We start from the raw sequence: 24,272 nt of genomic DNA on the forward strand, positions 1-24,272 counted from the left end.
AACAGATAAGGCAGGAACCTTTTTTTTTTTTCATTGATAATTTGTTAGCTTGCAAGCAGGCTAAAAATCTCAGACCTTTATAGTGCTAGACAATTTCCTTCCAAACTTGTACTCAGAATAGGCCTTTAGCCACAATGCCTAAGGGACGGATGCCACTAATTCTTATTGCCGTTTGCAGTATACTGACAAAAAAGTACACAATGTGAGAGTTGTGAGTTAAATTTCATTGGGGGCAAAATGAAGACTATATTCTGAGTTTAAAAAAATTAAAAAAGAGGACTATAGCTAGGGAGTTAGCATTTTAGATAGCTCTGAGAAATTGCTCCAAAGAGGTAGGGAGGGAGGTCAGTATATATATGATTTTGGTGAGGGGGAAGTACATGAAATCAAGCACGTATATTTTGCCAAAGGGGTCTGCTAGTCATGAAGAGCAGTTGTCACCATGAAGGATGTTAGTACTTTTCTAAATATGAGGAGATACAAGAATTGGGCTCATAAAATCAGCTCCTGAAAATATCTAACTATATTAAGATCTATCCCACTAGTTTTTCCCAGAGCACAGAGTCTCATTTCTGCTGTCTACCCTGAACTCCTTTCAGAGGTGTTGAAAGTCGGCAAGCAGCAGCACATGATTTATTCCTTGTAGGGGTAGATGGCAAGTGCCAGTTTGTTGTTGACAAGTGTTTCTTGATCAATGCCAGTTTGTTTCCCCTATAATCACCTGGGGAGCTTTCTAGAAGCACAGATTCTTGAGCCCAGGTTCTTTGATCTATTTGCCTCTTTGGAGGGGAAGGCCTAGGAATCTGCATTTTCACATCCAGGTGATTTTCGGGTACTCCAGTTGAGTTTGAAAGTATAAAGTGTTAGTTGCTCAGTTGTGTCCAGGTCTTTGTGAACTAACGGTTCCTCTGGCCATGGAATTCTCCAGGCAAGAACACTGGAGTGTGTAGCCAGTCCCTTTTCCAGGGGTTCTTCCCAACCCAGGGATTGAACCCAGGCATCCTCCACGTTGGAGGTGGATTCTTTACCATCTGAGCCACCAGGGAAGCCAAGGAATGCTGCTCCAATTATGGTGACTAATTCAAAAATTAACCTTAAGCAATATCCAAAAGGGCCACAAGATGGGGCTCATAACCCCACAAGACAGGATGTCATTTAGTTGCTAAGTCATGTCAGACTCTTTGCGACCCCATGGACTGTAGCCCAATGGGCTCCTCTGTCCCTAGGAATTCCCAGGCAAGAATACTGGAGTGGGTTGCCATTTTCTCCTCCAGGGGATCTTACACACCCAGGATCAAACCCATGTCTCCTGCTTGGAAGGTGGCTTCTTTACGACTGAGCCACCAGGGAAATCACATGCCAGGCACCTTGCTGGAAAATCTTGTCTTCTAGTCTTGTTTTCTTTCACTGTTTTATCTGTGTGTCCCAGTTGCCCTTTGAGTCTGTTTATATTTGTTTCCTTCTGTTCTTTCCTTGTTTGTTTTGTTGTTGGTTTTTTCTCAACTCTGTAAATAGAGCCACAAATCAGACAAGGGCAAGGAGTAGATATTAACAAATGGATTTTTATTTTTCCTTTAAGTAGAATACAAAGGTTAACATTAAACCAGTAAGGTCCTCCCTCCTGTCTTTCTGGAAATCCGGAAAGGATTTGGTCCTATTCCAAGCTCCACCATTAGCCAGGAGCATGGCCTAGGGAATAATGTTCCACTTTTCTTACTTCCTTTTCCTCAACTGTTAAGGAAAGATTGGACTAATTGCTTCAAATTCTTACTAACTCCAACCCTCTGAACTTTTGTTTATTCTTTGCATAATTTCAGGAAAGAGGGTGACTAAGACATAGGGACCAGGAAAGAGAAGTCTTGGTGATCATAATTCATGTGTCACCAGCTCCTGTTTCTTCTTCCAGTAGAAAGGATCTTCCTCAGAGGCCCTGAAGTTCAGATCCTCTGTATACCAGTTAAGCTATTGCAAAACTTGACTGGCAGTTCTCACTTCTATAACTTGCCCCATTCCATTCCATCCTCAGGCATTTTTGCCGGGCAATGCCACATTTCCAACCCCCTGCTATCATCATATACATTTTTCTATTTATTTTAATTTTATTTTTAACTGAAGGATAGTTACTTTACAATATTGTGATGGTTTCTGCCATACCTCAACAGGAATCAGACATAGATATACATATGTCCTCTCCCTCTTAAACCTCCCTCCCACCTCCGTCCTCATCCCACTCCTCTCGGTTGTCACAGAACACCAGGTTAGGGTTCCCTGTGTCATACAACAAATTCCCATCAGCTATCTGTTTTACATATGGCAATATCACACAAATGTATGTCGGGAATGTTTTCTCTTTCTTAAATGTTGTGTTAGGAGAAAAATATATATATTCCTAGGTGCAGAAAGAAGAGTGATTTTTTTCTCTCCCTTTTTTAAAGCAGTTGATTAGAAAGTGACAACTGCAAATAAAAAGCAGAGATTGTTAGGTTAGATAAAAAGGCAAGACTCAACTATATAAGGAAACCACTTCAAATATAAACCTACAGGTAAGCTAAAAGTAAAAGAGTAGGAAAAGTTATACCACACCAACATGAATCAAAGAAAGCTGGAGTGGCCCTATTTTTTTAAGATTTTTTTTCCTGATGTGGACCATTTTTAAAATCTTTATTGAATTTGTTACAATATTGCTTCTGTTTTATGTTTTGGTTTTGGTTTTTTGACCACGAGGCATGTGGGATGTTAGCTCCTCAACCAGGGATTGAACCCATACCCCCTGCACTGGAAGGTGAAGTCTTAACCACTGGACTGCCAGGGAGTCCTAGGAGTGGCCCTATTAATACCAGACAAAGCAGATTTACTATTGGAGAATATTATAGGGATAAGGAAGATGACTTCTATATTTGACAATTACAGAGCTGGAAGTAGCATGAACCTGGAAGTAGCATTTTTAGAAACAAGCAACCAGAGATGCCAACATACTTGAACTTGTTCAGCAACGTTACCAAGGACATCTTTGAGGAAATCACTGTAGTCTCATGCTTGATAACGGACACACTGGTGGCTCGGGCCTTCTCTCTGGCCTACACCATGAAGAAAAGGAGCTGGGGGTGGGGGCTGTGGGGCTCTGAGTTTGCTTGACTAATGCAGGGAGAACTGTCCTAAGAAATAGTCCTTAATGCAAGTGACTAGGGAAACATGAAATGGCAACCCACTCCAGTATTCTTGCCTGGGAAATCCCATCGACAGAGGAGCCTGGCGGGCTACAGGCCACGGGGTGGCAAGAAGTCAGACATGGCTTAGTGACAAACCAACAAAAACAAAAGAGAAACACCTGAGATAGTGAATCACTGGCCTCTGGATCAGATTCAGTTGCAGACTTCTTTTATTGGATCCATATGCTTTTCCCCCCTCTGTATCACTTATGATCTTCTAAGCTGCCACTTGTAAATTGCAACCCAATAGTAAGAGCATGGATGATCTCACATAACAGAAAGTCTAGAGGCAAGAAGGCTACATCCAACCCAGTGACACTGAGATCCCCGGATTCTTTCCATTTTTCTGGTCTGCCCATGGCTGCCTTTGGGTTGGAAAATTATTGCACTGCCCCAGGCATCTTATCCTGATATAAACCAATGTCCAGTAATGGAAAGGACCATTTCTCCTTAGTATGTCTCTGACATACTAAGCCAAAGGTTTGTTACAAAGCTGCGAAAAGAAAGCGAAAGAGAAGTCGCTCAGTCGTGTCTGACTCTTTGCAACCCCGTGGACTATAGCCCACCAGGCTCCTCAATCTACGGAATTTTCCAGGCAAGAATATTGGAGTGAACTGGTTCAAAAACCAGCCCTACACACCTTCAGAAGACCTTCCCTCACACCTTATGGGTCAGAACTGGGTTACATGCCCACCCCGAAATCCATCACCAGCAAGGGAGATGAGCCCACTATGACTGATGTGAATCAATTAGGTTTTACCTGAATTAAGTGCTGCAGGGATCGTCACTGAGATACATCTGGGGCTTGGCTATTTATTACCAAAGAGGGGGAAATAGCCACGAGATAGGCAACTAGAGGCTAAAAACAGTTGCCATCATATGCAAATTGGGAAATTTCCCGTAAAAACTTTAACTTTGCTTTCCCATTGTTTAAAAAAAAAATTAATTGTGCTAAAATAAGCATAAAATTGGCCATCCTAGGCATTTTTAAGTACAGTTTAGTAGTATGAAGTATATTCCCATTATTGTGCAACACAATACCCAGAACTTCTCATCTTGTAAAACTGAAACTCTGAACCCTTTAAACAAATAGCCTCTTCCTCCTTTCCCTCTCCCTGGCAATCACCAGTCTACTTTAGGTCTCTAACAATTTGACTAGGCTAGGTACCGCAGATATGGGGAATCAAATAGTAGTTGTCTTTTTGTGACTGGCTTATCTCACTAAGCGTAATGTTCTCAAAGTTCATTCATCTGGTAGCATATCTTAGAGTTTCCCTCCTTTTTTAAAGCTGAATAGTATTCCGCTGTATATATGTACCACATTTTTGCTAACCCATTCATCTGTTGATGGACAGTTGGATTGCTCCCACCTTATGGCTATTGTGAATGATGCTGCTCTGAATATGAGTGTATAAATATCTCTTTGGGACCCTGTCTTCAATTCTTTAGAGTACATGCCTAGAAGTGGAATCCCTGGATTGATTTTACCTAGGAACTGACATGCTGTTGTCTACAACAGATTCACCATCTTAACATTCCCAACAACAGTGCCCAAGGATTCCAAATTTCTCTACCTCCTGGCCAAAATTTGTTATTTTCTTTCTTTCTTTTAGTGGTAGGCATCCTAATGGATGTGAGGTGATATCTGCGTGTGTTTTTGATCTGCATTTCCCTATTGATTAGTGATATTGAACATCTTTTCCTGTGCTTGTTGCCCACCTGGGTATCATCTTTAGGGAAATGCCTATTAAGTCTTTTGCCCCTCTTAAAATCAGGTTATTTGATGTTTTTGTTGTTGAGTTGTATGAGTTCTTTATATATTCTGAGTATTATCCCCTTACCAGATCACTTGAAAAATATCTTCTCCCATTCTATTATTTTGTTGCCATCCATTTTCATTTTGCTGAACAGAACTTTTTTTAGTTTGATGCAGTCAAATTCATCTCTTTTATTTTTGTTGCCTATGCTTTTGATGTCATATCCAAGAAATCATTCCCAATGTCATGACATTTTCTCCCTATGTTTTCTTCTAAGAACTTTATAGTTTTAGGTCTTATGTGTAAGTCTTCATTCTATTTTGAATTAATTTTTTGTACATGAAGTAAAGGAAGGGTCCAAGTTTATTCTTTTGTATGTGGATATCCAGTTTTCACACCACCATTTGTTGATGAGACTGTCCTTTCCCCATTGAATGGTCTTGGCACCCTTGTTGAAGACCATTTGACCATATATTCAAGGGTTCATTTCTTAACTCTCTATTGCACTGGCCTATATGCCTATCTTTATGCTGATACCTTACTGTTTTGATTACTGCAGCTTTGTAACAAGTTTATAAACCTGGAAGTATGAGACCTCCAACTCTGTTTTTGTTTTCAAAGATTATTTTGACTGTTGGGGTCTGTTCAGATTCCATATGAATTTTAGGATGGTTTTTTTTTATCTATTTCTGTATTAAATGGTGTTCAGATTTTCATAGGGATTGCATTAAATCCGTAGATAGCTTGGGAGTAGTATTGCCATCTTAACAATATTGTCTTCCAATCTATGAATGCAGGATATCTTTCCATTTACTTGTGTACTATGATTACTTCCAAATTGGGAAAGTAGTATGTCAAAGCTATATATTGTCACCCTGTTTATTTAACTTATATGCAGAGTACATCATGCAAAATGCTGGGCTGGATGAAGCACAAGCTGGAATCAAGATTGCCGGGAGAAATATCAATAACCTCAGATATGCAGATGACACCACCCTTATGACAGAAAACGAAGAGGAACTGAAGAGCCTCTTGATGAAAGTGAAAGAGGAGAGTGAAAAAGCTGGCCTAAAACTCAACATTCAGAAAATGAAGATCATGGCACCTGGTCCCATCACTTAATGGCAAACAGATGGGGAAACATGGAAACAGTGACAGACTTTATTTTCTTGGGCTCCAAAATCACTGCAGATGGTGACTGCAGCCATGAAATTAAAAGACACTTGCTCCTTGGAAGAAAAGCTATGACCAACCAAGACAGCATATTAAAAAGCAGAGACATTACTTTGTCAACAAAGGTCCGTCTAGTCAAAGCTATGGTTTTTCTAGTAGTCATGTATGGATGTGAGAGTTGGACTATAAAGAAAGCTGAGCGCCGAAGAATTGATGCTTTTGAACTGTGGTGTTGGAGAAGACTCTTGAGAGTCCCTTGGACTGCAAGGAGATCCAACCAGTCCATCCTAAAGGAAATCAGTCCTGAATATTAATTGGAAGGACTGATGTTGAAGCTGAAGCTCCAATACTTTGGCCACCTGATGCAAAGAGCAGACTCATTGGAAAAGAACCTAAAGCTGGGAAAGATCAAAGGCAGAAGGAGAAGGGGATGACAGAGGATGAGATGGTTGGATGGCATCACTGACTTGATGGACATGAGTTTGAGGAATCTCCAGGAGTTGGTGATGGACAGGGAAGCCTGGCATGCTGCAGTCCACGGCGTCACAAAGAGTCAGACATGACTGAGCGACTGAACTGAACTGAACTGATGATTTTTTACAGCAGTGTTTTACAGTTGTCAGTGTACAAGTCTTTTGCCTCCATTTTATGCTTTTTCATACTATTATAAATGAAAATATGTTCTTAATTTCCTTTTCGAATAATCAGTCTGCCTTTGCTCTTAAAGAAGGAAAGATCTGCCTACAATTGCCACATTAAGCTCCCTCTCCTACATGGCAGGAGACTTGAGCTGAATAGCAGCTGCTCCCTGTAGGAGGAACATTTGTTTCTGTTTGCCATGTTCCCCATCCAGCCAGCTTCCCTCACACTCCCTGCCTCCATCAGCGTCCCTCACACTCCCTGCCTCTATTAGCATTTGGGGTTTTGACCCATTGTTTGGAGGTCCCCCTGGTGGCTCAGACAGTAAAGAATCTGCCTCCAGTGCAGGAGACCTGGGTTCGATCCCTGGGTCTGGAAGATCCCCTGGAGAAGAGAATGGCTATTCATTCCAGTATTCTTGCCTGGAGCATCTCATGGACAGAGGAGCCTGGCAGGCCTTAGTCCATGGGGTCGCAAGGAGTCAGACACAACTGAGCAACTAACACCAACACTTGGAGGTCCCCAGTGAAGCCCGCACATTACTGCTACTCCTGGTGAAGGAGCGAGGCTGGTAAAAATACCCTGGTACAGACTGCAACTTGACAACTTGACAAAATGAAATCTAAACCGATGTTCCATGTTCCTAAAATTTATCTTTTTTTTTTCTTTTTCTAAAATTTATCTTTAAGCCCCCAATTATTTTATGGCAAACATTTTCAACAGAAATTTTTTTGAATTACATCATATGCTTTTCTCTCTCTAAAATAGAGGATGCAGAATATCATTTAAACTTTTCTTCATGACTTACCAAAATAGACAATAATCACTAGGCTAGGTTGGGTAATAACGGGGTGCCCTCAGAAGTTAATGAAGTGTGCAGGATTCTTTGTCTCTGCCCCTTCAATGGCCACAGATGCCTGTGATTTGCAGGTTCTTGCATCGGCTGGGCTTTCTTTGTTTATTAGAGCCTGCCTACTGCAACCTGCACTTCCTTCCTAGTTGATGCTTCTAGCATAGTGTGGGCTGGGAGCTGATAGCCGTGTGTGTTAGAATCTCTGGCATCAACAACGGCAAAACAAGATTCACACAGTCATTTGTTACTTCAGAGCTTTTCCATAGGCTGGCAGTGGGGGGACCTGGTGAGTTCATCCACAGGTGGGGCTAAGGATTGAAAACCAAAGTCAAAGTCACAGGACACAGAGCTGACCCCGAGTGGGCAAGGCGGGCTCCCCTCCATGCAGGCAGCCTCCAGGAGCATCCCAGAGCCCACCGACCTGCCTCCACCTTGAGGGACTACAGAAGGGCTGGCAGCAGTGCCCCGGGCTGTGGAAACTGTTGAAAACAAAAACACGCTTCTACCTTATCCATCTGCCCTTCCACTTGGGTACCCAAATTAATTTCTCAGTGCATTTAATATCATTTTATTTTTCCAAAGAAGACACTTTGGATTGTGTCCAAGAATTCTTCCCCCCCCCCCACACCCCCGTGGAAAGATTTTATTTATTTTAACTTTTCTACTATGAATATTTTCAAACACAATGTTAGAGAGAATAGTGTAATTAACCCCCACATACCAATCATTCGTCTTATGTCAGTTCTAAATTTTTCTGTTTTTGTTTCTCTTTTCCCCTACACTGTTGGAGGCAGGGTATGGAATATTTCAAAGTAACCATCATTTTTATCTCAGGAACACATTTTTTAAACTTACAACAGGTTATAATACATCCCATTATTGTCCACTATGAACCATAGAACTAGCGAGAAAACTTCCATGTATTATTATTTCTAGTCTTCTCACAACCCTGTCAATTATTCCCATTTTATAGATGGGGATGTTGAGGTTCTGCCTTAATTTGTATATTTTTTTAAATGATGGTATATTTAAGTAGGCTAAAGGATGCAGTTTTTTGGCTTTGGTTTTCAACAGAAGAGCCTCAAGGCAGTAGTAAGCTGAACAACTGAAGTGTTTCTTTCTCTCTCATGTAAACAGTTTACCCAGGCCCAGGCCAAGTCTGGGGCCAGCATGGTGGCTTGATGGCATTCAATAGGGGCCCAGGCTTCATCTTTCTTGTTGCTTAGCTATTCTCAAGCCCTCAGGCCAAGAAGACTGCTTCAGGTTCCATCATCAGGTAGAAGTGGAAAAGGGACTAGTGGCGGGCATGCCCATTGCCCTGAAGGGCTTGGTCCTGATGCTACACACATATATATCACCAGCCATCACCCAGAAGATAATCACCCAGTCACGCTTGCAAGGCAGACTGGAAAAGTCTTTATTTTGCGCAGCCTCTGGCCAACTAAAAATCAGGGATACTACTATAAGTGAAGAGGGGAGGACAAGCAGGAGTGCTTTTGTGGATGGAATAAAGGATTCTTTATAAGTCAAGGGTGTGGTTTTGAGTCCTTCATTTTGGCTTCAACCGTGGCCCATTTAGTACACCTAGTGGTACCTGGAGGCAGTGGCTTTGGGTCGTGAACAACTTAATTATTTAGTCCTTGTGCCCATGAGTTTTTTCTTTGTTTTTTGTTCAGGACACTTATAACCATGTTGTCCTTTTAAAATGAAATGTAATAGTAAATTTAACCCCATTGATTTAACTCCATTGTTCATAATGGAGAGACTCCAATTACTACCATCATGGCCCTGCTATTAATGATTAATGGATTCAGCTTCTCTCTTTACCACCTGGGTGGTGGACAAATTTTTTATTTACCTTCTCCAAGTCTCCTTTACCTTTCTGCAAAATAGGAGTATTATAATCAACCTGAACTTTTGTGAAGATTACTTAGATGATGGGTAAAAGCTCTGGTCATAGTGAACACTCAACAAACTGTTTCCATATAACAGATATATATATAAATCTCCCTACTAATCCCATCCTATTTAATTCCTATCACATCTAAAAATAATAATTATAGCATTTTATAGCATTTTCATAGTTGTCAACTTAAGCATCACAGAATCTTGTGAAATAGGCAGTGAAGGTAGTCCTTAATCTTCTAGATTAGGAGATACGAGCTCAGAGAGAAGGATTCCACCTGCTCAAGTTCATGTCTTCCTTCTCGACTGGATCCTTCCCATGTGCATTTAAACCTGCATCTTAAGCAAATTATTAAATAGCCATGTTTCAACCCACAAGCGCCTCAGCACCCCATCTCTTCAATTTTCCTTTCAGCCAACATGCTGCCTCCATGTTCTCACTTCTATTTCATTCATTAACTCCCCCCACCCAACTTCTGCCTCCTCACTAAGTTTGCTCCTGGCAAGAGCCTGACCTTAAGATCTCTGCTTCCTCTCACTGCTGTCCCAGACCATCTCACCTATTCCTGTGGTTTCAGATGCCAACCGGAAGTTCATCACCTGATCAGACCACTTTACTGAGCTCCGGATGGCAGTGTGGGACAGATCAAAAGAACCCTTTTCTAAAGTCTAGGCATAAAACAAACAGACTGTGACCCATGGTAGGGGCAATAGGACTAGAACGAAAATGATGAATAGGAAAGATGCTTAGAAGGATTCCCAGAACCCAAAGACCGAATGACTATGGGGCAATAAAGGAGAATCAAAGGTGAATCCACCTGCCAATGCAGGAGCGCAACAGACACAGGTGCTATCCCTAGGTATAGAAGATCCGAGAAGGAAATGGCAACCCACTCCAGGATTCTTGCCTGGAAAATTCCATGGACAGAGGAGCCTGGTGGGCTACAGTCCATGGGGTTGCAAAGAGTCAGACACCATTGAGCACACACACACACTGGACAGAGTAGAAGACCTGAAGATGGAGTCATACATTGCAGGGAATTCCTCAAGGTCTCTTTCACAAATAAAACCTGTGATGCTACAATTCCAGGAGCTAGATTTTGGAGCTTCAAAAAAATTTGCGAAAGACTTCAACAATCGAAATATCTGAAAACTTCTTCCCCTGAATTAGGACTCAATGAAGGTGTAGTTCATGGGCTTGGCCACACGGAGGCAGCATACACAAATTCACCTTTTCTTAAACCAGTCTGGAGTAGCTTTGCTCTTGAGTACCCCCTGTCAAGACCTGGCACCAGACCCTCCACAGTTCACACAGGTTCCCTTGCCTTCACACCACTGGACCTTCATCACCTCATTCCCATGCCAGGAAGACAATCAGGTCACCTGCTTTCTGATGCCCTCTGACAAGTTCCTCATAGAGTGGTCAGCGCCTCATCTTCCCCCGTAAGTCCACTATTAACTCCAGTTTACCCTATCTGACTCGCCTTGTCGCCCAAGCCCTAGCCAAGGTAGCCCTGGGCACCTACTTGTGTGTCTTCTCACTGCTTTGTAGACCCCGGCAATACTTGGTGCTGAGAACGTGGCTGATCAGTGTATGGGATTAACAAGGCTGTGAGTTCCAACAGATGGGTTGTAAGTTACGCTGCGTAAGTGGATGTAAGTTACACTGCTCAGAAATTCTGATTTTTCAGTAGCCCCAGAGTCACATCCAGGTATCTGCACTTTAAGAGCTACAGACAGTCCACAGATCATACTTGAAGGAAACTTTGACTTTCTGATTTTGCAGCCTTGGACATTTTAATCTAAATCTGTTTTCTTTTCAGAAAATGGGAAGAATAAAAGGAAATGGTAACGTAGATAAAATGTAAACTGAGTGTTCCTTGGCACAGTGATTGGCATTTAGACATACTAACCAAATGCTGGCTTTTCCCCGGGGGTGGCCGTCCTCTGAGTTTGGAGGCTGGGGTGGGGGCTGGTTGTAGTGTCCACTGGTCTATCACTGGCAGCTGCGGAACACCAGGGGGCGCCATGCTCAGAGAGGCCTTTGTGAGAAGCAGCCTCAAACTGTGGGAGAGCCCAGTTCTCAGGATACAGGATGAAGAAGTTTGGGGTGGGGCTCTGGAGAGGAACTTTGAGAAGGTGAGGAATGCTGAGGGACACACCAGCTTTCTGACTTTACGCTAAGTCCTGTTCACCTGCTCCTACTCAAGAAAAAGTCTAGAACCTTCCTAGTGACAGAGAAAGGGATTACAAAGTATCCTTGAGTCACTGCCTCGACTCTTGCTGCCCTGCGGGCCTAAGTGAAGCGGTAAACCAGACTCTTGGTCAACAAACCAAGTGGACTGATGCGGAGAGGGGACGGGAAAAGGCTGGCAGCATCTGTGACTGTTGTGCCTCTCGTCCTGGCTGTTGCAGAGCAGGGACCTGGTCCATGGCATTCAGACCCCTGGACCAGTTCTGCCAAAGCCCCTGGTGACAGTCACCTGATCTCTGGTGCGCCCCCCGCCCCCCAAAGCAGCACTTTAGGACTTGAAGAGACCCGGAGGGACACCGATGCTGAGTGTGGCAGGCTGGTAACATCTCTAGCTCTGCGACAGACCTGGGAGCTAAGAGGCAAGCTTCCCAGTGGAGAGGAAGGGAGAGCGAGGGGTGGTAGGAGTTGGGGGTTCTCAGCTGCTCACGAGGTGGAAGCGGTGGTGACACAGAATATCAGGAGACCCCACGTGGGGCTGGGGGTGGCAGAGGTGGCCCCCTCCCAGGTGGGCACGTGCAGCTCCGGGAATTGGCAGCTGCGTCTATTTCAGAGTTTATGGTAAGAGGCTGGAGCCACACACGCTCCGCACCGCAGACAACACACCCCACCCTTTAAGGAAGTGGGGAGGAGAGCGGCAGGGGTGTGGTTAAGTCGGAGGAGGAGCAGGGGGAAACACAAACCTGTCAGCGCTCTTACTCAGCGGAGGCCTCCCGAGCCGCCGCGAGCCCCTTCGGAAGCGCCCCTTACCTGCCTAGCCCCCGCCGCACCTGGCCGAGCAGAGGAGAAGCCGCAGCCGCCGCCACTGGAGCCGGCGCTTCGCCCCGAGTGAGTCCCCTGCCGCGATCGATCGGCGCCGAGCGCCCGGCCAGAAGTTGGGAGGCTGGATGAGGAAGGAGGGGTGGGGGGCGACTCCCGGGCCGCGGACCCAGAAGTGGGCGCCTCTGCGCCGGCTAGCCCTCGGCCAGGGGGAGAGGGAGTCTATTTTGGGAGTTCGTTTGAAAGTCAAGGGTGTTTTCTTTCCCCTTTTAGTTCTCTTATCGGGTTCAGACAGGGAAGGCCGGGGTTATGATGAGAGGACTCAGAAGGGCCGCCTGCCTGCAAAGGTCAGATCAGAGAGCTTTCAGAATCCACCTTCCACTCCTTCCTTAGAACCTTTGCCGGCGCCCCGCGCCGCACCCCCCACCCCCTGCCCCTACCCCTGAAGACAGAGCGCCCACCCCGGTCACGGGCCCATGAACACCCCGCGACACCCCGCATTTGATTCTTGTTCCCCCACCTGACCACCCCACGAGGCACCTTCTGTATGTTCACCCCCGACTGGAAGCGAGCAGGGCTCTGCAAGGGCATAGGGGCAGGACTCCTCTGTGTGTGTGTGTGTGTGTGTGTGTGTGTGTGTGTGTGTGTGTGTGTGTGTGTGTGTGTGTGTGTGTGTGTGTGTGTGTGTGTGTGTGTGTGTGTGTGTGTGTGTACCTGTGTGCCCTGGGGGACTAAAGTTAACACCTGCTGCTGCCCTGGGTCTCTGTGAAAATACTTGGGAATGCCCCTAAAGAGTTAAGCTCCCTGCCGCCTTCTCCTCCTGGCAGGCGGTGCGTGGGCAAAGCCTGGGGTGGGTGAACAGGCAGCATATGGGTGCTGTTCTGAGCCCAGCAAGAACCCCACCAACTGCCCTAACCCTCAGCCATCTGACACTCTCGTCTCCCTGCACCCCAAACTTGGTGCTCAATCTTGTTAGACTCCTCCGAGGATCAGGAGAAGAAGGAACAGAATCTGGGACGCAGGGGACACTCACCAGGGGCACTCAGAAGCCAGAGCAGAGAAGAGCTTCCCCAGACCCACGGCTGGACATGAGCCCTCGGGGGCAGTTGGTGCCAAAGATGAGGGAAGGGGCAGGAAGAGGCCCCTCCCTCGAGGGCAAGGAATGCAGTTGTGGACCTAACCCCAGATTTCACAACTCCTCTGGGGGCGGGTGAGAGGAGGCAGAGATGAAAAAGTGAGTGAAGATGGACGGAGGGAGGAAAGTAGACACACCAAGAGACAAGCTCTGGCAGGACACTGGGCTGTCATTCCTCCATTCTGTACACACTGGCTGACTTCCTACCCCAGGCCAGGTGCTAGCGCTGGGCGTCGGGGACCACGGTGTGCACCATCCGCACCCCACCCACCCACCCACCCACCAGCAGCGCTGTGGGGAGGGAAGCAGCAGGTGCGGACCGCCCAGTGCTGGAGACTGTGGGAGGGTATCCAGGAAGGCTTCCTGGCGAAAGCGGCTCTAAGTGGAGGCCTGAAGGATCAGTAGAATTAGTCCAGGAGGGAAAGAGGCGGATGAACAGCACAGGGCACAGCAAGTGCTGAGAGGAGGCCAGAAACAGCATGACGCACCCAGGAAACTGAAAGTAGCTCTGGGGGCTCAGTGCGTGGAGCTGTGGAGCGTGCCGGGCGAGGTGACGCTCAGAGGTGGGGAGAGACGCTCCAGGAGGGTCTGCCCTGGCTGCCATGGCAACTCCTGTCACTCAAGCCCTAGAGCCAACAGCCTCTGACTTGACGCAAGGGCGGGGCTTCCAGATTTAGCAAATGATAATACAGAACACTCAGATTTGAATCTCAGATAAGCCGCGCGTATTCATCGAGTACAAGTATGTCCCATGCACTCTTTGGGATATACTTGTACTGAAACATTATTCACTGTTAATCTGAAATTCAGGTGTAACAGGACGTCTGGTATTTTATCTGGCACCTGTCTTCCAGTACAGTGGTCCCCAACCTTTTTGGTACCAGGGACCCATTTCATGGAAGACAATCTTTCCATGGACTGGGAGGTGGGGAGGGATGGTTTCAGGATGATTCAGGTGCATTACACTTGTTGTGCATTTTATTTCTATGACTTTTACATCACTTCCACCTTGGATCCCCAGGCATTAGATCCCAGAGGCTGGGGACCACTGGTCTGGGAGAAAGCTGAGGATGCTACTGTGCTTGGAAGTGAGGGGTGGGTAGTGTGCAGGCACCAAGGGAACAGTCTCAGGACTTATCATCTTGTAGCCGGTCCTCCTAGATTCCACTTTGGGGCTTGTCCACTAATTGACCATATTGTCTCTTAAAAACAAAACCAAACAAAAACAATTCCTTAGTCTTTGGAGCTGAGTAGACCTGGTCAGGTGCCAGCTTGGCCCCCTGCCTGCTGTGAGACCCCCATAAACCACTTAGCTCCTAGAGCCCCAGAACCTCTTCTCAGAAATAAGGACGAGAGTACCTGTTTGTCCAGGTTGTAGGCTGGAGCCTTGGTCACATATGTAAATTGCCCAGGGAATGCTGAAGAAAAAGTGGTAGATATTAATCTTTGTAACACTTCCTCAGGGGTGACCAAAGTAGCATCCTCAAAGGACTTGGGGTTCATTTATTTCTGTTTATATTTATTGAGTGCTCAGAGGTACCAAAGTCTTCCCAGGTGGCACAGTGGTAAAGAATCTGTCTGCCAATGCAGGAGATGTGGGTTCGATCCCTGGATCGGGAAGTTGCCCTGGAATAGGAAATGGCAACCCACTCCAGTATTCTTGCCTGGGACATCTCATGGACAGAGCCTAGTGGGCTACAGTCTACGGGGTCACGTGGAGTCCAACACCACTGAGTGACTGAGCACACAGGTCCCAGGGGAAATATGTGATGGGGATCCCGCTTCCAGGGAGAGTAGGTTAGCTCCTGAGAGGGAGAGCAGAGCTCATTTTTCAACACTGTCTTTGACCTGCTGCCTAGATGCCCTGCTTCAAGGGAAGAGATACCCAGCTCTTCTATTGGAGGACACCGGGGTTGGGGGGTGGGGAGGGGAGGGGAATGACTCAAAGAATTAACTGAAAGGGAATGTGAGTGAAGTAACAGGGAGAATCCAGGTAAAACAGCTAGCACAGTGGCTGACAGAGACAAATGTGCCATAAAATTTGGCTGTCAATATTCCCATTTTTATATTTTTAAAGGTTTATTTATTTGGCTGTACTGGTCTTCATTGCTGTGCCTGGACTTTCTCTAGCTGCGTCCCACTGGGGCTGCTCTTTGCTGCAGTGTCCAGGCTTAGACTCTAGGTGCATGAGCTTCAGTAGTTGTGGTGCACAGGCTTAGTTGCTCTGCTGCCTGTGGGATCTTCCCAGACTGGGGATTGAACCTGTGTCCCCTGCCTTGGCAGTCAACCCCTAGACCACCAGGGGAGCCCAACATTCCCATTTTTATACTGAGTAGCTTACTAGGAAAATAGAGCTTGGGGTAGAAGTAAGGATGCCTTGTTTTGACTTTTATGGGGGTGTTTGTAAGGGCACATTAACTGGCATCCTGAAAGGGAACCTGGAAGGAGCTAAGAATCTGTTAAGAGAAAGAGGAAATGGAAAGTGTGTCTCCCTATGAGAACCACTGGGTTAAAAATGGCCCCTCTTTCCAGTATCTGAATCTCCCCATCCTCCTGCCCAGTGAGAAGCAGTTTGTCCCCAGCTCTTAGAGCAGCATTTGCCAGACAGTATTCAGAGGAACTCTGTGCCGTGAGATAGTTACAGGTGTTCCACTGGTGACACGTTCCGAGGAGCCCACTCTCGGGTAAATATGCATTTGTCCTGCATGTTTGTGTGATCTAGACTATGGTCAATTCCACAGAAAAGTCATCTGTATCGCTGAACTTACTTGGTGGTGGTGGTTTAGTCGTTAAGTCATGTCTGACTCTTGTAACCCCCTGGACTGCAGCCTGCCAGGCTCCTCTGTCCATAGGATTCTTCAGGCAGAGAATAGAGTGGGTTACCATTTCCTTCTCCAGGGGATCTTCCTGACCCAGGAATCGAACCCAGGTCTCCTGCATTGCAGACAGATTCTTTACTGACTGAGCTATGAGGGAAGCCCCAGAAGTCCCTAAATTTGACTATAGACCCCTTGTAGTGGGTGGTTGTTGTTCAGTAGTGAAGTCGTGTCCAACTCTTTGCAACCCCATGGACTGCATGCAGCACAGCACTCTTCCCTGTCCTTCACCATCTCCCGGAGCTTGCTCAAACTCATGTTCAGTGATGCCATCCAGCCATCTCATCCTCTGTAGCCCCTTTCTTCTCCTGCCCTCAATCTTTCCCACCATCAGGATCTTTACCAATGAGTCAGCTGTTTGCATCAGGTGGCCCAAGTATTGGAGCTTCAGCATCCTTGCTTCTTATGAATATTCAGGGTTGATTTCCTTTAGGATTGACTGGTCTGATCTCCTTCCAGTCCAAGGGAACTCTCAAGAGTCTTCTCAAACACCACAGTTCAAAAGCATCAATTCTTTGGCACTCAGCCTTCTTTATGGGCCAATTCTCACATCCATATGTGTAGTGGGTTGGAGGGGCCATTATTACCTTCTCAAGGGAGACAGCCAATCCACACCTAGTGATTGTTGATATGAGTGCACTTCTTGGACTGAGCAGATCTTTCCGTGGACATCATTCACCCCATTCCTCTAGCCTGGACTCAGCAGTGTCCAACTTATGGAAGGATCTTCGGGTACTGGGCACCATGTGCCCTGTCCTAGCATCATTCATGCCTCATGAATGCAAACCCCGACATGTGTCAGCCTCCAGCCTCCTACGACCATTCCCACCCTTTTACCATGGTTCAGAGGACCCTGGAAAAGTATGTCTCTCAGCCCACAAGCCCTCTGGGGTGATGGAGGAGTTCCACATGTTCAGATACTATTAAGTACAATGAGGTAGGGGAGGGGAAGGAGTGTACCTTGGGCAAACCCTGCATGGTAGGTCTCCTGACCCCTAGTTTTCTCCCTGCCCAGGAGTCCTAGGCTCCAGGACCATGTGGTCCCAGTCTCCCAGGTAAATGGAATAGATATGGATAATCTGAGATGGCTGGAGTAGAGATGGACAATTGCCAAGGTGTGCGGGCAGAAGGGGTGGTAATTAACACAAGTTCTTGCTGGCTCCTGATCGAGAGTTTCCCTTAGACTCTGGGCCAGTTCTAGAGTAAAAGGGGAGGAGCAGGGAGATGGGTAGCGGTCTCCGAAACACTAATGTGGTTGGTGGTGCTGTGGGCCAGTGCCCAGACTTGGTCAGCCAGCCCAGGTTCCAGCTTCAGCTCTGGGACTTATGGTATGACATTGGCTTGGCCAAGCCCTATCACCCTCTCTTCCTCATCTCTGAGATGGAGATGATGGCAGAGCTTTCTGTGAGGGGATACCAGGAGTAATAGTCAAAATGTTAACAGCTGCTAAGGCCTAGGCAGGAATCTAACAGAACCCAGGCCATTGTGTCAGTGGTCATGGGTAACCCGGGGGGTGGATCGGGTGGGCAGTCAGGGCGCTGGGGGAGCGGACGTTTACCAACTTGGATGGACTGCTGTGCCGTGCTGTCACTTCAGTCATGTCTGACTCTTTGTGATCCCACGGACTGTAGCCCGCCAGGCTCCTCCGTCCAAGGGATTTCCCAGGCAAGAATACTGGAGTGGGTTGCCATGCCCTCCTCCAGGGGATCTTCCCGACCCAGGGATCAAACTCATGTCTCTTATGTCTCCTGCATTGGCAGGCGGGTTCTTTACCACTAGCGCCACCTGGGAGGCCCTCCAACTTGGATGGACTAGTCCAGTGTTTTCGTCTCCCAGAGGGACTTCTGCACCAGCTTCATCACCTTGACTGTACGTAAGACATGCAGTCCTTTATCAGGCACATGGTAGGCATCCAATAAGTGTCAGCTCTCCTTATCATTCTGTATTCACATTTAGAGTTAATTTGAGTTGATGGGGAAGGGTTTTGTTTTTTTTTTCTCCTGGTGATAAAGGCCTTCTTCTGAGGGGCAGAAGTCAGCTTCTCACATGGACTGTCTCACCAGCATGCAATCACGTATGAGACAGAATTTGCGTCTTGCCCCCAACCCGTACCCCCTACTCCTGCCCCCAGTTCACTCCGTTAGCAGCCTGGCCGGATCAGCTCTTTAGCCATCTGAGCGCCTTTCTACTCCCACTCATCAGACACTAGAGCCTGCACGGTCACTGAAGGTGCCCAGAGGGCTGACAGGAGAAAACGGCAGCTTCAGCTTCCGGGGCACTCGGCACCCAGCACAAAGCTCTGAGCCATGTGAGGGGGTGGTGTTGGGGGAGGGGCGCAGCTTTTTTAGTCACTCTGCTGTTTCCCAGGGTATAATTATTACTCATGATGATGGTTTGATTAAGAGAGCAGGCTGGAGACTGTGTACTCCGATGTACTTTTTACCTAGACCCGAGGAGTGGGTTGATAACGGTGCAAGATTTTGTCTCCAAGTGACCCTCTGGGTGGGCTGTGGGTGGGCTGCAGACCCCACCTAGCTCTGACCTTACCCAGCACTAAAGGCAGCCAGTCAGTGTGATTAGAACCAAGATCAACCACCTCCAGTGCCTTGGAAGGGAACCTTCCCCTTTTCTATCCTGGTGACCATCCACTAACATTTTCCTCCTCTTCTGTGTTCTTCCCTTTTATGTCCTGAAATTCTCCCTCACAGGACCTGGCACCATCACTGCCTAGACAGGAGCTCAAAGAATCCACTGGCCTGGTGCTCAGAGCTTGCTCCTGGGTTTAGTTCTTGTCTCGTGGACTACCTCCCTTTGAATAGACCAATTCTCCCAACAACTTTGAGGGCACTCTGATTGACGCCCCTTTTTTGTCTGATGGTCTTCCAGCTGGCTCTGACTCCCCAGCTGTTGCAATCCCCCTGGGACACATGCAGGGTGACCCATTCCAGGGCCCAAGAGTGGGCCCTTGTCTGACACTTGGAAATGAATTGTCCGAGGAGACACACACGCTGACAAAGCAAGAGACTTCATTGGGAAGGGGTGCCCGGGCAGAGAGCATTGGGGTGAAAGGACCCAGGAGAACTGCTCTGCCACCTGACTCACAGTCTCAGGTTTCATGGTGATGGGATTTGTTTCTAGGTTGTCTCTGGCCAGTCGTTCTGGCTCAGGGTCCTTCCTGGTGGATCACACGTTGCTCAGCCAAGATGGACGTCAGCGAAAAGGATTCTGGGAGGTAGTTGGACACATGGCATCTCCTTTTGACTTTTCCCCAACTCTTCTGGGTGCGGGTGGCCTATTAGTTTAAGACAGGACCTCCTGTCATAAAATAACACACACAGATGGTTACTATGGTGCCTGGTCAGGATGGGTGGATTCAGTCAATGTGCTTCCCCTAACAGGCCCATTGGGAATTCTACCCCAAGTTCAGGTTTTGCTCTTCTGAGGGCATGGGTACCATTTCCCACCAGTGAGAGAACCGTCCCTCCTCTGGTCCGTGTCACTTGGAGCATCACGTGTTTTTCGGGTTTCTAATCCTCAATAACCCCCCAACTTCCTCTCTAGCCTTAAGTAGTCTCTTTGTTCTTCAGGAGCTTTGAGGGTGAGAACCCAGCTCCTCTCTCTTTGGCTCAGGTGTATGCTCTTCCCACCCTTAGCTCCTGCTCCGGCAGGTAACCAGAGAGCTGATACTCTAGCACCTTCGAAGATGCCCTTACCAGCATCGGCTTACCTGTGGTTTGCTCTGACACAGACACCAGGCGCTGAAACACGGCCATGCCCATTGAGGCAGTTGTGAGTGGCTGTCCCCAGCTGAAGTTCTCGAGTCCCCAGCTCAGCACTGGCAGATTGTCAGCCTGGGTGAGTGGGAAAACGGTCAGGGGTCGGGAGACCCGGCTGTGGTTTAGATTCTTCCAATCGCTAGCTGTGTGACTTCGGGCAAAGTAACTTCGCTTCTCATTCAAAATGAAGAAATAGTACCACAAGTTTGATAGGGTCATTCAGAGAAACACCTGACTTGTGTGACGTTGCCCCATAAGACACCCCAGGCGTGATTCCTGGAAAGATGAAGAGTTTGGGTCAGAAAGACGTGGGTTGAGTCCTTTTTAGATTATTATTTATTTATTTTTTGGCTATGGGTCTTCGTTGTGTGGGTTTTCACCCAGTTGAGGTGCACAGCCTTCTAACTGCAGTGGCCTCTCTGGTGCCCTGGCTTCTCTGGTGGCTCTCAGGTGCCCTGGCTTCAGTGGCTGTGATTCCCAGGCTCTAGAGCGCAGGCTCAGTAGTTGCGGAGCGTGGGCTCAGCTTCCCCGTGGCATGTGGAATCTTCCCAGACCAGGGATCAAACCCATCCATATCTCCTGCATTGGCAGGCAGATTCCTACCCACTGGACCACGAGGGAATCCCTGTGGGTTGAGTCTTGATCTGTCACTTTTCCCCCTCGATGACATCACCAGTTATGTAACCTCTCAAAGCCTGAGTTTTCTCACTTGTGACTCATTCTTGGCATTTGTTCAACATTTCTCCCCTCCTTCAGCCCCCTTGTCACTCACAGAGTATATTCTTTCCCCGAGTTTGAAGGATTGTATCTCTCCTCAACGAGTTTACAGTCTTCTTAGGGACATAATGAAAGTGAAAGTGTTAGTCTCTCAGTTGTGTCTGACTCTCTGCGGCCCTATGGACTGTAGGCGCCTCCGTCGATGGGATTCTCCAGGCAAGAATACTGGAGTGGGCAAGCCATTCCCTTCTCTAGGGGATATTTCTGACCATAATACATAAAGATAAATAACTGTGAGACCAGATAGGGACTTTTGCTTCCATAAAAGAGGCACCAATAAAGTACAATGAGGTCAGAGAACAGAGAGAATTCTTCTGTCTTGGGAGTCTGGGAATGCCTCCTGGATGAGGTGGCATTTGAAAAAGCTCTCAAAAGATATCCAGAGTATGACCCTGGAAACATGGGATGGTGGTTGTGGTCAAAGAGCATGAATAACAGGGAGGCTGGAAGGCATGATTTGAATGACTCATTTTGGCTGGAGCCAAGAGTATCAAAGGGCAATTAAGATAAGGGTGGAGAATAAAATAAGGTTAGGACATGGTGGCTGAGGGGTTGGACATGATTCCGCAGGCTATTGGGAGCCACTGGACTTTGTTCTGAACATAGGTAAAGGGTTAATGATCAGGTTTGGGCAGCAGTGTATAAAGTAGATCAGAAAGAAGAGAGCTTGACCTGGAAAGAGGGGCATGGAGGAGTCTATTATAACAGTTCCTGCCTGAAGAGTCTAGATAAATTCTGTGATCCGGGATGATTTGCAGGTCCTGGAGAGTGTCTGCTGGCTAGTCGGAGGCTTCTGTGTTCTCTGAGTTGAAATTGGTCCTGACGTGGATTTAAAAGATGTAGCATTTATGGGAGCATCAAACTGTTTAGGTTATATAAGTAATTTGTCATTCCCCTTAATCTTCTCCTTCCTCCACGTTCTTGCTTCACATGTAAGCCATTTCCCGCGGACCTCAGCTTTGGTGGAGAGGCACTGTTATCCTGTCTCAAGATCCAATGGCAAGATTTGTAATGGCGGGCTTCTGGAGAGGCATGCAGCTCTATCTACCGCCTCCAATCCACCCTCTTCACTTCAGGCGACTCCTGGTTCCCTCCTCCTGCCTGATCCTCCTCCCTTGCTTCAGCTCTCCACTTCCAAGAAACTGTAAGAGATGTCCACTTGAGTAACTCATCTTCAATGATGCAGGCTGAAAAACAAAACTTGCTGTTTTCTTACCCCAAAGCCTCACCTTCCGGCTCCCCTCTTCTTCACAGTTGCAGTTCTCCTGGGCACGCAGTTGTAGTTCTCCTAGTCAGAAACTTTGGGTTATCTCCCCTTTCTCCTCTGCTCACATCTTACGCATCACTAATCCTGCAAATTCTTTCTTCGTGCCTCTCATTCCTTCCTCCCCCTTCCCATTCCCCTACTCTAGTCTGAGCCATGTTCCCTGATATCACCAGATGTTACCTCACTGCCTCTCCTTGCTTCTAGGTTCCTCAGAAGGTCCTGTGCCTCTGGGCAGATCTGGATCCCTTACATTTACTGTTTAATATCCTCTGTAATCTCACCCCCGTTTACCTTCTCTCCTAACTTCCCCATACTTTCCAAACTAAGCCCTTCACCCCAAGTAGCCTGGTCTGCTTACTGGTCCCCATCAAACCTATGCCCAAACCAAACCTCTGCCTAAATCCTCCTGGACTGCCTGTCAGGACTGCCAGCCCCTTCACCCTTCTTCAATCAGACTCCTCCCCCAGGGCTCAGGCCAAGCCCCACCCACTCAGCTGTCCTTCCAAACTCCCTCAAATTCCAAGGGTTGGAGATTCCAGCTTCCTCCTCTACACACTCATCTGGCTTGGCTCCCTGGGACCAGATGCAATCTTTGTCCTTCTCTGTGCTGGGCTTCACAACAGCCCATTGCAACAGAGAGGACTGCATTCTCCATGTCCACCCACCATCCCTTCCCCCCTCCCCCCGGCCCCCTGAGGTCAGGATGCTATCCTGGCCTCCCAGGAAATATGCAGGTTTTCCAGAGCCCAGAGAGAGGGAGTGGGTGATTAAGAGCTTGATAATCGCTTTGTTGAGCTGCTCTTGTCTCTAATCCACTGGATCCTTGCTTTCTTTTCCCTCTCATCTTCCTGCTTATTGAAATCATCCTAGCCAGGCTGAGTGACAGTAGAGAGTCAGGGAGTAGGAAAAAAGACCAGAAGCTCTGGTCAAGGGTGAAGTCACTTTGGGGATACAGGAGAGACTTCCAAGGCACAGGTTGGCAAAGTGGTTGGTTCAGGAGTACGTACATGGTAGTAATGAGAATCTCACTTAAGATTCGGGCTTTGGATGCTGGGAAAAGAGCCTCTCCTCTACTGAAAGCCTGAGTGATAAGGAGATCCTGAATGATGAGAGCCACAGTTTTTAGCCACCTGGACTTCCACCCACCTGTGCACAGGCTTGGGGCTTGTCGTGGTGACTGCAACAAGGCTGTCCAGAGGGTGGTTCTCCGTGGTCCCCAGAGTGGCCTCTGGACCTCCTCCCTCTTTCTCTACCTGACTCTCTGTCTAGAAAAACTCTTCCTGCACCTGTTTGCTAAACGTTTAGTGGCCAGCCTGCGCTGATTCCTGGGGAGAGGTGTCGGGACAGAGAGAGCGCTGCCCGGGAGCAGACCCAGGAAATGGCTGCTCAGTCACCTCCCTGTCACTTGACCTTGGGTGAGTCACTTGGGTGGGCCTCTTCAAGCCTCAGGGTTTTTATTTGTGCTTACAATAAGGGGGTTTGGGAGTTGTTAACCAGGTGATATCTTATTCAACATGGACCTCAGGGGAAAGCCCCGTGTGTAAACCAACTCACAGTAGAGCTTCCCAGAGTTCAAGCAGGGAGGGCAGGTCCCTCCATGCATCTCGAGGGGCCCGGATCATCTGGGATCCTCTCCAGGCCTCCAGTTCCTGAGGTCCTCATTGTTTATGTGTTTAAACACAGAGACAGTGGACAGGGAGTCTAGATTCGGGTGCATTCAGTGAAGAATGAACTCAAAGTGAGGAATGCAATCTGGGGCACGGCCTGTGTACTGCGGGAGCTGAGGGGGGATTGCATACATGAGCACCCTTGGAGAAGATGCATAATTTCCACCTCTGAGGAAATGCACATGTTTATGAGAAGAAAATCCGAAGCTTTCATCTAAGCTCCAAGGA

At 47.4% G+C, this 24,272-nt stretch overlaps 1 protein-coding gene across 4 annotated transcripts in view; it reads left to right on the forward strand.

Annotated features, from left to right (window-relative positions):
* Nucleotides 1-12,465: 12,465 nt before the first annotated feature.
* The window catches only part of PTK2B (protein tyrosine kinase 2 beta), a 133,701-nt gene continuing 121,894 nt past the window's right edge, over nt 12,466-24,272 (forward strand). For all 4 annotated transcript variants that reach the window (XM_043453319.1, XM_043453322.1, XM_043453323.1 and 1 more), the window contains exon 1: nt 12,466-12,615. The gene's annotated coding sequence lies outside the window, so the exon portion shown is untranslated. The remainder of the gene's footprint in view (nt 12,616-24,272) is intronic.

Source organism: Cervus canadensis, chromosome 30, assembly GCF_019320065.1.
Source record: "Cervus canadensis isolate Bull #8, Minnesota chromosome 30, ASM1932006v1, whole genome shotgun sequence".
Taxonomy (NCBI): domain Eukaryota; kingdom Metazoa; phylum Chordata; class Mammalia; order Artiodactyla; family Cervidae; genus Cervus; species Cervus canadensis.